Source organism: Gymnoscopelus microlampas (genome assembly GCF_963454915.1).
Source record: "Gymnoscopelus microlampas genome assembly, chromosome: 22".
NCBI classification, from domain to species: domain Eukaryota; kingdom Metazoa; phylum Chordata; class Actinopteri; order Myctophiformes; family Myctophidae; genus Gymnoscopelus; species Gymnoscopelus microlampas.
In genome coordinates this window covers 14,381,456-14,395,909 of record NC_139959.1, presented here as the reverse complement: position 1 = coordinate 14,395,909, position 14,454 = coordinate 14,381,456, and positions in this window count along the sequence as shown.

Below are 14,454 nucleotides of genomic sequence, written 5' to 3'. Positions count from 1 at the left end.
GATCCTGATCCACTCCCTCAACAATGGATCCTCACTGAGGTTAAACACAAAGGTCATACAGTAGGTCACAAACCGATGCACACAGTGATATTTACAATCCATTCATTTCACTGTTGCTCTTTTACAACAGTAGAATAATGATCAGATCCTACAGCCATAGACAGAGCAGCCAGAGCGGTCACACTGGGGCCTGTGGGGTGGTGGGAAGATTATTATAGTTTAGCGCCCAACTGTGGTATGTTGGGTCAACTACGGCCCTTTGTGGGTGATTCAGATTGCACCTCTAATGTACAAGTGTGTTCAAAGAAGTTAACAACTAACATTAATCCATTACGACCAGGAACACATCTGTATAACCACTTTAACCATTATTTTATACTTTGGATATTCAAAAATATTTGTAAAAAATCGTGAAATTTGTGCAAATCTTTGAATGTATATATATATATATATTTTAAAGCGAACATTTTATCTCAAATCTTTGCTTCGGGGGGGGGGGGGGGGGGGGGGGGTCTGTGGAACAACGTATTTTGAGATGGGGGTCTGCGGCCAAATACATATCATTTTGGGGGGTCCTTGGCATGAAAAGGTTTCATGTCAACATACGATTCACTGTTAGTATTTAGAAGACATTAGTCGAATCCCCCAGAAGCAAATATTTGAGTTACAAATGTTCCCCTTAAAAAAAATATATGTACACAAAGATTTGCACACATTTTCATGATTGAAAAAAAAATAGATCTACAAGCTCATAGCGCGGCACTCGGTGCCGCTCTATGAGCTTGTATATCTGCTATATTTGAATAGCCAAAGAAATCTTAAAATGACACAGATGTGTTCCCGGTCTAAAAGGGTTAGCGCGCGCACACACACACACACACACACACACACACACACACACACACACACACACACACACACACACACACACACACACACACACACACACACACACACACACACACACACACACACACACACACACACACACACACACACACACACACACACACACACACACACCGCTAAAAACGCCTTCTAAATCCTAACCTACATTTTCAGAAGATCTTCCTAATTTTCCCAAAAATTAAAACAAACATCCTGTTCCTATGTACATACAGTACATAGCAACATCTAAAATGACACAGATGCTTTTCACGGTTTTAATGGGTTAACCACTTGAACCCTATTTAGCATCCCTATTCTGGTCGAAACATTCGCCGTAAAATAGCCGATCTACAAGCTCACAACGCATCCCAGACATTTGGTGTAGAGGGGAAAATGAACAGCACAGAGCCAAACTGTCAAGTTTTGTAAGTATTGAGAGTTTAAGTGGTTAAATGTCTGAAAATACACTAATACATTAACATGAATGCAACACAACACTGATGACAGTGCTGTCAAACAAGTCTATGAAGCTATCTGTGAAATCTATGAGAAAGTTTGATCTGCCACACAATTTTATCTGTACATTGAAACTATAGGATACCAGGTAAACAATGAACCTAGTATCTGCCCCCACCCTTTGGAATTGTAGGAGTTACTTCTTTCTTATATTATTTGACAATTTGGCCAATGTTTGACAAGTTTTCATAGTATAGTTTGTTTTTGATGGAGTAATGGTCTTTTTCTTTCTTTCTTTTTTTGCAGGTATTAAACTAGCTGGGGACCCCGAGAACCACTGTGTTAGTCGACCAGCTTTGTAGTTACTAATGTAAGCTGGTTATGGTGGAAATAATGACTGAAGGAGTATGGGGAAAGTGAAGTGCTATAAGGGCTGAGGCTCAGTCTGAAGAGGTGAGTCTTCAGATTATGACGGAACATTGGAAGTGAGTCTGCAGTTCTAACTGCAATGGGGAGTTCATTCCACAGCTTGGGAGCCAGAAGGGAGAAGAGTCTGGGACGTGTGGAGCGTTGTCCCGCATGTTTTAGAGAAGGTTCTGACAGCTTCCCTGTGCTAGCTGATCTGAGTGAGCAGGGAGGGGTTGTAGGGTTGGATCAGGCTTTATGAAGGTATGGGGGGGACTATGACTTTGGTTGCTTTGTAGGCCAGCATCAGTGTTTTGTACTCGGTGCAGGCAGCAACTGGGAGCCAATGGAGGGAGCTGAAAAGGGGGGAGACCTGAAAACCAGTTAGCTAGTTGAAGACCAGGCACGCTTTATTTGATGGGGCTTAAGTCCACATGCCGGGAGGCCAGTAAGGAGCGAGTTACAGTAGTCAAGTTTTGATATGACTGAAGCCAGGATAAGGAGCTGGGCTGACTCCTGGGTGAGGAAGGGTCTGATCCTTCCAATGTTATAGAGTGTAAACCTACAGGATGGAGTGGCCGCTGCAATGTGTGCCTTGAATTACAGCTGACTGTCCAGGACAACACCAAGGTTCTGAATGAGAGCTGACTGTCCAGGACAACACCAACAGAGGCCACCAGGGAGTTGTCTATGGCAGGGGTTTTCAACCTTTTTCATGCCAACGACCCCTAAATTGATATACATTTGGCCACGGACACCAATCTGAATTGCTTTTGTGCCAGGGACCCCCAGAAGCAAAGATTTGAATTACAAATGTGCTTAAAAATATATATTCAAAAAATTAAACGTTTCGATCCGTCTGGACCTTCCTCAATAGTGTCAGTAGAAACTATTGAGGAAGGTCCAGACGGATCGAAACGTTTGTCATAAATAAAAAAAAGGGAGTTGCCACAGCAAGATACAGTGTGCGGGACTTCTTGTTTGATTCATATTATCTACTATCCAACGCACCTGAAATAAGTAACAGTGGATGTGCGATTATTCTCTCTACATAGATACACATACATGAAATACAAGACAGAACATAAAAGTGTGTGGGGGGGGGGACACTTTAGCCCATTTTAAACCTAGGCTACTTGAAAATAGCAGATCTACAAGCTCAAAACGCGTCCTGAGCTTGTAGATCTGCTATTTTCAAACATTTTAGTACTTTTACTTTTGGTACTTTAAACACATTTTGATACCTATAGACCCCTTAACAGACGACGTCACACTGATAAGAACCAGTATGCGTGCAACCAGTATGCGTGCAATGAAACCCATTCTATCAGGTCTCGCTAGGACGCGCCTCACTAGCCAACACACAAGAGGGGGTTGGGGTGCGCTGAAACCAGCGCAGCCCGAAATAACAGGTTGGGAATTGATTGCGTGAAACAATCACCTGTGCGTCCAGTCTCAATGTTAGTAAACAAATAATTGGTCTATACTTTCGTACTTTTACTGTCTGTCTGTCTGTCTGTCTGTCTGTCTGTCTGTCTGTGTGCTGGAGAACCCAGTACCCCACATGTCTGTCTGTCAGAGCCTTCTAGGGCTCTAAAGGTCCTATACTTTAACTAAATGTCCATGTCATTACAGTTCTCAGATAGCGCCCATACTCACTCAGAAACGTGTTGAAATGTCTCACACACTCTCTTCTCCTCCAGGCTAGTGTGTTAGTTGACCAGCCACAAGTCCATCTTGTAGTTATTATTGTCAGCTGGTTATGGTAGAAATACTGAGTGAAAACCCAGCTCCAAACACATAAACATGCTGATCACTGATATTAATCCCTAGCTCTTCATCTACAAGATTATTGAATGTATAAACATCTCTGTTTTCACCTGTTTCTCTCTCTCTCTCTCTCTCTCTCTCTCTCTCTCTCTCTCTCTCTCTCAGCTGTGTTCCGTCAGCAACGATAAGGTGGCAACAATAAGACTTCCGGTGGACGATCTCTTCAGAATAAGAGTACCCTCTAGAGCAAAAAGGAGCCATTGAAAAACGGTTAATTTGCACATTAAAACTATAAATTCAGCATTTAAACGACATATTATGTTTCTATACAACACATATTATGTTTCTGTGTAACGAAAAGGGATTTAAAACATTAATAATTTATATAAATGGATAAATGCTGTTCAAAGGAGTGCATAGCCTATACAAATTGGACACTGCACAGGAGACGGCTCCGCGAGGCAACACTTTGGACATAGGCACGCGTTCAGGGAGACCTCCTCTACAATACCACACTCTCCGCTAAGCGGGAGAGGTGTAAAAAAAAGTGTGGCGGGCCGTCCAGTGAGGTCAGAGGTCAGAAAAGTGGCAAAAAGTGCCGCTTTCAGACAATAGTGGGCGCTGCACAGGAGACGGCTCCGCGAGGCAACACTTTGGACATACGCACGCGTTCAGGGAGACCTCCTCTACAATACCACACTGTCCGCTAAGCGGGAGAGGTGTAAAAAAAAGTGTGGCGGACCGTCCAGTGAGGTCAGAGGTCAGAAAAGTGGCAAAAAGTGCCGCTTTCAGACAATAGTGGGCGCTGCACAGGAGACGGCTCCGCGAGGCAACACTTTGGACATACGCACACGTTCAGGGAGACCTCCTCTACAATACCACACTGTCCGCTAAGCGGGAGAGGTGTAAAAAAAAGTGTGGCGGACCGTCCAGTGAGGTCAGAGGTCAGAAAAGTGGCAAAAAGTGTCGCTTTCAGACAATAGTGGGCGCTGCAGAGGAGACGGCTCCGCGAGGCAACACTTTGGACATACGCACGCGTTCAGGGAGACCTCCTCTACAATACCACACTGTCCGCTAAGCGGGAGAGGTGTAAAAAAAAGTGTGGCGGACCGTCCAGTGAGGTCAGAGGTCAGAAAAGTGCCACTTTTAGACAATAGTGGGCGCTGCACAGGAGACGGCTCCGCGAGGCAACACTTTGGACATACGCACGCGTTCAGGGAGACCTCCTCTACAATACCACACTGTCCGCTAAGCGGGAGAGGTGTAAAAAAAAGTGTGGCGGACCGTCCAGTGAGGTCAGAGGTCAGAAAAGTGGCAAAAAGTGCCGCTTTCAGACAATAGTGGGCGCTGCACAGGAGACGGCTCCGCGAGGCAACACTTTGGACATACGCACACGTTCAGGGAGACCTCCTCTACAATACCACACTGTCCGCTAAGCGGGAGAGGTGTAAAAAAAAGTGTGGCGGACCGTCCAGTGAGGTCAGAGGTCAGAAAAGTGGCAAAAAGTGTCGCTTTCAGACAATAGTGGGCGCTGCAGAGGAGACGGCTCCGCGAGGCAACACTTTGGACATACGCACGCGTTCAGGGAGACCTCCTCTACAATACCACACTGTCCGCTAAGCGGGAGAGGTGTAAAAAAAAGTGTGGCGGACCGTCCAGTGAGGTCAGAGGTCAGAAAAGTGCCACTTTTAGACAATAGTGGGCGCTGCACAGGAGACGGCTCCGCGAGGCAACACTTTGGACATACGCACGCGTTCAGGGAGACCTCCTCTACAATACCACACTGTCCGCTAAACGGGACAGGTGTAAAAAAAAGTGTGGCGGGCCGTCCAGTGAGGTCAGAGGTCAGAAAAGTGGCAAAAAGTGCCGCTTTCAGACAATAGTGGGCGCTGCACAGGAGACGGCTCCGCGAGGCAACACTTTGGACATACGCACGCGTTCAGGGAGACCTCCTCTACAATACCACACTGTCCGCTAAGCGGGAGAGGTGTAAAAAAAAGTGTGGCGGACCGTCCAGTGAGGTCAGAGGTCAGAAAAGTGCCACTTTTAGACAATAGTGGGCGCTGCACAGGAGACGGCTCCGCGAGGCAACACTTTGGACATACGCACGCGTTCAGGGAGACCTCCTCTACAATACCACACTGTCCGCTAAGCGGGAGAGGTGTAAAAAAAAGTGTGGCGGACCGTCCAGTGAGGTCAGAGGTCAGAAAAGTGGCAAAAAGTGTCGCTTTCAGACAATAGTGGGCGCTGCAGAGGAGACGGCTCCGCGAGGCAACACTTTGGACATACGCACACGTTCAGGGAGACCTCCTCTACAATACCACACTGTCCGCTAAGCGGGAGAGGTGTAAAAAAAAGTGTGGCGGACCGTCCAGTGAGGTCAGAGGTCAGAAAAGTGCCACTTTTAGACAATAGTGGGCGCTGCACAGGAGACGGCTCCGCGAGGCAACACTTTGGACATACGCACGCGTTCAGGGAGACCTCCTCTACAATACCACACTGTCCGCTAAGCGGGAGAGGTGTAAAAAAAAGTGTGGCGGGCCGTCCAGTGAGGTCAGAGGTCAGAAAAGTGCCACTTTTAGACAATAGTGGGCGCTGCACAGGAGACGGCTCCGCGAGGCAACACTTTGGACATACGCACGCGTTCAGGGAGACCTCCTCTACAATACCACACTGTCCGCTAAACGGGAGAGGTGTAAAAAAAAGTGTGGCGGGCCGTCCAGTGAGGTCAGAGGTCAGAAAAGTGGCAAAAAGTGCCGCTTTCAGACAATAGTGGGCGCTGCACAGGAGACGGCTCCGCGAGGCAACACTTTGGACATACGCACGCGTTCAGGGAGACCTCCTCTACAATACCACACTGTCCGCTAAGCGGGAGAGGTGTAAAAAAAAGTGTGGCGGACCGTCCAGTGAGGTCAGAGGTCAGAAAAGTGGCAAAAAGTGCCGCTTTCAGACAATAGTGGGCGCTGCACAGGAGACGGCTCCGCGAGGCAACACTTTGGACATACGCACGCGTTCAGGGAGACCTCCTCTACAATACCACACTGTCCGCTAAGCGGGAGAGGTGTAAAAAAAAGTGTGGCGGACCGTCCAGTGAGGTCAGAGGTCAGAAAAGTGCCACTTTTAGACAATAGTGGGCGCTGCACAGGAGACGGCTCCGCGAGGCAACACTTTGGACATACGCACGCGTTCAGGGAGACCTCCTCTACAATACCACACTGTCCGCTAAGCGGGAGAGGTGTAAAAAAAAGTGTGGCGGGCCGTCCAGTGAGGTCAGAGGTCAGAAAAGTGGCAAAAAGTGCCGCTTTCAGACAATAGTGGGCGCTGCACAGGAGACGGCTCCGCGAGGCAACACTTTGGACATACGCACGCGTTCAGGGAGACCTCCTCTACAATACCACACTGTCCGCTAAGCGGGAGAGGTGTAAAAAAAAGTGTGGCGGACCGTCCAGTGAGGTCAGAGGTCAGAAAAGTGGCAAAAAGTGCCGCTTTCAGACAATAGTGGGCGCTGCACAGGAGACGGCTCCGCGAGGCAACACTTTGGACATACGCACGCGTTCAGGGAGACCTCCTCTACAATACCACACTGTCCGCTAAGCGGGAGAGGTGTAAAAAAAAGTGTGGCGGGCCGTCCAGTGAGGTCAGAGGTCAGAAAAGTGCCACTTTTAGACAATAGTGGGCGCTGCACTGCACAGGAGACGGCTCCGCGAGGCAACACTTTGAACATACGCACGCGTTCAGGGAGACCTCCTCTACAATACCACACTCTCGGCTAAGCGGGAGAGGTGTAAAAAAAAGTGTGGCGGGCCGTCCAGTGAGGTCAGAGGTCAGAAAAGTGCCACTTTTAGACAATAGTGGGCGCTGCACAGGAGACGGCTCCGCGAGGCAACACTTTGGACATACGCACGCGTTCAGGGAGACCTCCTCTACAATACCACACTCTCGGATAAGCCCGAGAGGTGTAAAAAAAAGTGTGGCGGACCGTCCAGTGAGGTCAGAGGTCAGAAAAGTGGCAAAAAGTGCCGCTTTCAGTACAGCTTGTGCCTGTGTACTGTTGACCGCTGTTCTTTTAACCTTTTTGTTTTTATGTTTTATGTTGCTACCTTTTTATTAGTTGAGCACTGTTTGGTCAGATGCTACAGCCCCTGCGGCTATAAACGTTACAACAAGCTGTCTAACCAACCACAGGTTTAATTCGGCTACGGCCTGAGACAGATAAGATACTTGGCTAATAGTTATACTGCAGATTGGCACTTAATTGATTGCTGTCTCTTTTTGTGGTGTTCATGGCTTTTGGCCTTTTTGAGTGTACATTTGCAGTGATCTTTAATGCCAAATTACACATGGCTCTGAGTGTTTATATCTTGCTGATTTGCAGTGTTTAACTAGTGTGTACAGACTTCAATGAGTAGGCCTACATTTCAGTACAGCTATTTGGCCAAGCTTTTTGTCTCTTTAGTAGCCCTATGCACTTTAGTACTGGTTGACATGTGGACAGAGTTTTTAATCATTAAAGCTACCAATACATTGTACTTTATCGATTGTGAATAAATATATATTTTGCATTTTCTGGCAAATAGCCCTTGCCATTCAAACCTCTTAAAATGTCTACTTCCTTTTGGTCTGTAGGAGTGAAACATTTTCCAATCAGAAGCCTGCAAAGTAAAGCTAGCAGGTTCAAGGGCATCGTGTTTGAAGGGTCCTAATGTTGCACCAGGTCCCATGACACTCTGAACAGTACTAATATCTAGAGTCTGCATGTCATCCTGTTCATCTACAGGGCTCTCATGAAGTGCATGAGAGTTATTTATTTCCACAAAAGGCTCTTCGTCTTCGTCATGAAGTGCAGGGGAATGGTGATCTATTTCTATGTGAATTTCACATTCCACAAAAGGCTGTTCATCTACAGGGCTCTCATGAAGTGCATGAGAGTTATTTATTTCCACAAAAGGCTCTTCATCTTCGTCATGAAGTGCAGGGGAATGGTGATCTATTTCTATTTCTTTCTATTTCTGTGCCTGAACACAACTATTTTTTTCTGTATATAAAATCCCCTGTATCAATGCCTCATGATTGCAAGTGGTGGATAAACACACATAAGTAAGTTTTTTTAATGTCTCGACTCTGTGAAACTCCCACACAGTCCATATGATACCAGCATCCACAGAGATTACATTCAAGCATAGCTTTTGCTGGGTCATTTGTTTTTTCACAAATGCAATAGACAGTTTTTTTAATTATTTTTTTTTGGCCTCACCCACTCATCACCTAGTGTACGTTTGGCATTTCTGTTGCCCACACGCATTTTCATGGGTGTAGCACATGTATTAGCTTGTAGAATCTCTCCAGTTCTCTTCTCGGCTTTATCTGAATATGCACTAATATTTTTCTTCTCTGTGGTCAAGGTATCACCAATATCTGGACATTCACTATTGTCAGCTATATCCTGTATGTGTAGGCTGTTACCAATATCAACTGAACAAGCACTCGTAACATGACTAGTTGTTACATTGTGGTTTTGTACAAGAGTTTTTTGGTCAAAAAGATTAAGGAGGCCTTTCACATCACCGCTATTTTGTTGCCAAATGGATTGGAGCTTTCTAACAGAACATCTCTCTCTTTGTTGTGTACTCATTGGAAAATCAAGTTCTATGGCAACATCTCTCCAGAAGCTGCCACTGAATTCTGTGTGTTGTTTTTGCACTGCATGATGTATTGCTTTAGCAATGTTAAGATAATTCACAGTGTGTTTCTGTCTACCTTTGTCTGTTACAGCAAAGTCTTTGCTGCCACCACATAATTTCAACTTGTTAGTATCTGTACGATTTGTGACTTTGTCGTTCTTATCACTGGCAATATCACTAATATCACTAACCCGGGCTCCAAAAGCTTTGCCTCTCTTCCCCTGCCTCTCTCTGCCTCTCTCTGCCTCTCTCCCCCTACTCCCCGGACGACCCGCCACTTTTTGTTTGAGCCCCGTCCGGCTTAGCGGAGAGTGTGGTGTCGTAGAGGAGGTCTCCCTGAACGCGTGCGTATGTTCAAAGTGTTGCCTCGCGGAGCCGTCTCCTGTGCAGCGCCCACTATTGTCTAAAAGTGGCACTTTTCTGACCTCTGACCTCACTGGACGGCCCGCCACACTTTTTTTTACACCTCTCCCGCTTAGCGGAGAGTGTGGTATTGTAGAGGAGGTCTCCCTGAACGCGTGCGTATGTTCAAAGTGTTGCCTCGCGGAGCCGTCTCCTGTGCAGCGCCCACTATTGTCTAAAAGTGGCACTTTTCTGACCTCTGACCTCACTGGACGGCCCGCCACACTTTTTTTTACACCTCTCCCGCTTAGCGGAGAGTGTGGTATTGTAGAGGAGGTCTCCCTGAACGCGTGCGTATGTTCAAAGTGTTGCCTCGCGGAGCCGTCTCCTGTGCAGCGCCCACTATTGTCTAAAAGTGGCACTTTTCTGACCTCTGACCTCACTGGACGGCCCGCCACACTTTTTTTTACACCTCTCGGGCTTATCCGAGAGTGTGGTATTGTAGAGGAGGTCTCCCTGAACGCGTGCGTATGTCCAAAGTGTTGCCTCGCGGAGCCGTCTCCTGTGCAGCGCCCACTATTGTCTGAAAGCGGCACTTTTTGCCACTTTTCTGACCTCTGACCTCACTGGACGGTCCGCCACACTTTTTTTTACACCTCTCGGGCTTAGCGGAGAGTGTGGTGTAGTAGAGGAGGTCTCCCTGAACGTGTGCGTATGTCCAAAGTGTTGCCTCGCGGAGCCGTCTCCTGTGCAGCGCCCACTATTGTCTGAAAGCGGCACTTTTTGCCACTTTTCTGACCTCTGACCTCACTGGACGGTCCGCCACACTTTTTTTTACACCTCTCGGGCTTATCCGAGAGTGTGGTATTGTAGAGGAGGTCTCCCTGAACGCGTGCGTATGTTCAAAGTGTTGCCTCGCGGAGCCGTCTCCTGTGCAGCGCCCACTATTGTCTGAAAGCGGCACTTTTTGCCACTTTTCTGACCTCTGACCTCACTGGACGGTCCGCCACACTTTTTTTTACACCTCTCGGGCTTATCCGAGAGTGTGGTATTGTAGAGGAGGTCTCCCTGAACGCGTGCGTATGTCCAAAGTGTTGCCTCGCGGAGCCGTCTCCTGTGCAGCGCCCACTATTGTCTGAAAGCGGCACTTTTTGCCACTTTTCTGACCTCTGACCTCACTGGACGGTCCGCCACACTTTTTTTTTACACCTCTCGGGCTTAGCGTCTGAAAGCGCCGAAGCGGCACTTTTCTGACCTCTGGCCGCACTGGGCGGCCCACCATTTTTTTTCCTATCAAGTGCAGGGGCGCTCAGTTATGGAACAGCACATATACTACAAATCTACCAATATGCCTTTAATCTTTTCTTTTGATACTGTGTCCATGTTGTATGTATGTCGTTAAATAATATACGTTTTAAATTTATTTTTCTGATTACATTCTTATTTGTATTGTATTTTATTTTTTAAATAGGTGAGATCAACTTAATAAACCCTATACTTTTTTTTAATTTATTTATCTTACCTGCTCTGCATCTACTATTATTACATGTAGCATATTTTGTTGTTGCTTTTATCATTGTTCTTTTGCTCCTGCAAATACATATATCTAACACACACAAATGAACACAATATCCAAGTGCAAAACAGGATCAGAAACTGTGCACATTTAATGGGGATCAATAGCCAATTTAAATCTGGAACAACCTCACTTAGAAGTGCTATAGTAGGCCTACATTGGTTCTCAAAGTGGGGTCCGGGGACCCCCAGGGGTCTTTGGGATGGTTCCAGGGGGTCCCCAGCAAAAGTAGTTAACCACTTTATCCATTTATAAGTTCGCTATTTTAAATATAGCAGATCTACAAGCTCGCAGCGCGTCACTTCATGCCGTGCTGCGAGCTTGTAGATCTGCTATTTTTTTTACATTTTTGAAAAATCTTGAAATTCTTTTGAACTTTTTCATTTGCAACACAAATCTTCTCTTCTGGGGGTCCCTGCACAAGATATTTTCAAATATAATACAAATAATAATACGATACAATAATATAATACAAATATATATCAATTTGGGGGTCCTTGACATGAAAAAGTTTGAGAACCACTGCTCTAGTGTAAGCCATTTAAAAGACATACATCATAAATATATTTTTTCAATAAATGTGTCTTTAAAAAAAAAAGGCAATTAGAAGTGTTCTAGTATGCGCCATTTAAAAGACATACATCATAAATGTATTTTTAAAATAGATTTGTGTCTTTTAAAAAACATTACAAATTCGCGATCTTATTTTGAAGGCAACCGGAAACCTTATTGTTGCTAGCTCAAAAACCGGATGTCCTATCGTTGCTGACGGAACGGAGCTCTCTCTCTCTCTCTCTCAGACTGTCTTCCTTCCTGCTTTTTTTTTAGGCCCACCCCCTGTCAGAACCTGCTATGTTGACTAGAGTTGATTGACACCTGGATGCCCAATGACATTGCTTCCATGAGCTTGGTATAAAAATGACCAATGGCTGCATGTCTGCTCCCTAGTGGGCCTGTTGCTTTAGCCAACTACTGTAGTTAGTGCAACTGCCAGTGAAACTTTAAACCTAGGTTCAAAACCCCATTGGGACACCTGTCTTTAATGTTAGAAGACAAGTTAACAAGCAGCTTGTCGAATAAATCTGGAATCATTTTTCACTTATGGGGTCGGTGGCACAAAATATAATCATTTATTTCCATAAAAGGTCCACTGGACAGAGTTCTTTCAAACATAACCGCCCACCGTTACTTCTAAGGAAACAGGGGGATATGTGCGGTGGTCCTCCAGTACCTTGATGGAAACGGGACTTAAACCTGCAAACTGTCTGTAGCAGAGGCAACCGATCAAGCACATCACACCATTGCACCAAGGCATCGTTGGGCCCTCAGCAGGTGTCTTCTAATGCTTTTGAGTTGATATTTAGTATTTTAGCCTTGACAATTCCAAAGTACTCCAACATTGAACTATAGGAGGACAAGGATTTGAACATGAAACCTCTGTGATGAAAGTCAGTACATTAGACCATTACACTACCACCCTGCAAGGTACTCACAGCTCTTGTCTCTTAGGACTATTGAAGAATTCTTTTGTATTTTAGCCATGAAAATTCAAACATTGAACTATAGGAGGGCCGAGGGCAGGAATTTGAACATGGAATCTCTGTGCTAAGAGTCTGATCATTACACCACTACACTACCACTGAGTCTCTCACAACTTGTGTCTCTTAGTATTCTTGAGGCGTAATTTTGTATGTTAGCCAGCAGTTAGTAAAGTTAAGTTCTAATATTCCAGCATAGATCTACTGTACAGGAGGACTGGGATTTGAACATAGAATCTCTTTGCTGAGAGTCTGATAATTAGCCCACTTCACCACCACTCAGCAAATGTGTTTTAATACCGTTGAAGCATTCTTTTGTATATAAGCCTTTAGTTGGTAAAGTTACATTGAAATGCTGATTTGAACATGGAATTTCTGTTGAAATACTGTTGAAAGCGCTTTTATCCAAAGAGTTTTACATAGAATGTGCATTACATTCACCCACCGATGGTGGAGAAAACCGTGCAAGGCACCAACCTGCTCATAGGGAGCAATTATGGGTTCAGCGTCTTACTCAAGGACACTTTGACACTAACTCCGGGGGAGACCGGGATCAATCTGGGAACCTCACTGTTGCCATCCTGCTGCTCTACCGGCCACTCTACCCCTGAGCCACTGTCACTCATGAAGTCAGACCATTAGACCGCCACAGCAACACTCAACACTCACACTGAAATACTCTATTATTTAAAGCTTCATTATATAACTTTCCTGCTCGACCCCAGATTTGTCTTTTAGTGCTTACAGATCAGTCATAGAAGGGCCTGAGTTCAAATCCTGCAAGGACAGTTTTCCAACTTTTACCTGACTCTTGCACCTTTATCTGATCTTTCAGTTAACAGCGTGCAACAGACCAGCGAAAGCATGAACCATGGTGGAGCAGTGGTTAAGATACAAGCCTTGCATACAGTAGGTCCTGAGTTCAAATTCTTCAGGGACATCTTTCAAACTTTTACCTGGGGCTTTTACCTTTATCTAATCTTTCACTGAATACCACAGTGTACATACTTACACCCAGAACCCCCATTCAAACCTTAAAATGTTTATCTTAATGGGGACATGTTTGTCTGAAAAGGAATCTTTGAAATGTTTCATAGTTTTAGAATTGTAGTACTAGTAAGATTTTGGGACCTCAAAAAACACTTTCACCTAGAAACTCCACTCCAACTCCAATGTCTCGCTCAGTGACGCCTCAACATGTGTCCTGGCCTGGAATCGAACCAGGGGCCTATTACACGAAAGGAGAATTAAATAAGCCTGGATTTAAGTCAAATCCAGGTTTGACAAAGTCTGGTCCGTACAGCCTGGTTTATTCCGTTTCATGAACGCCAAGCCAGGCCGAAAAGGAGCGACTTTGTCGAGCTAGACCTTGTCTAGCCCCTAGCCACTTGTTGAGTCCCAAGACTCAAGACCCAAAAGAGTCTTGAATCAAGACCGAGGATCCCGGGGAGACATCAAATTTCTCTTTTGGGTCTTGAGTCAATTTGATGTCTCCCCGGGATCCTCTGTCTTGACTCAAGACCCAAAAGAGAAATTTGATGTCTCCCTGGAATCATACGAGGAAGTAAAATGTATAATAAGCAAGAAAGGAAACCCGGCTGCAATAAATTGATCCAGGGAGAAAGTGTGGCAAAGTATTGCCGACAAATTAAATGCACAAGTCGTCCAAAAATATATACAATTTATATACAAGTCCATAAATATATAATTCAGTTAGGCTTAAACATGAGGAGTGAATGAATGTTGGAATTATCGCCTACTAATCTACAATGCGATAGCCTATTATATGCGCCATGCA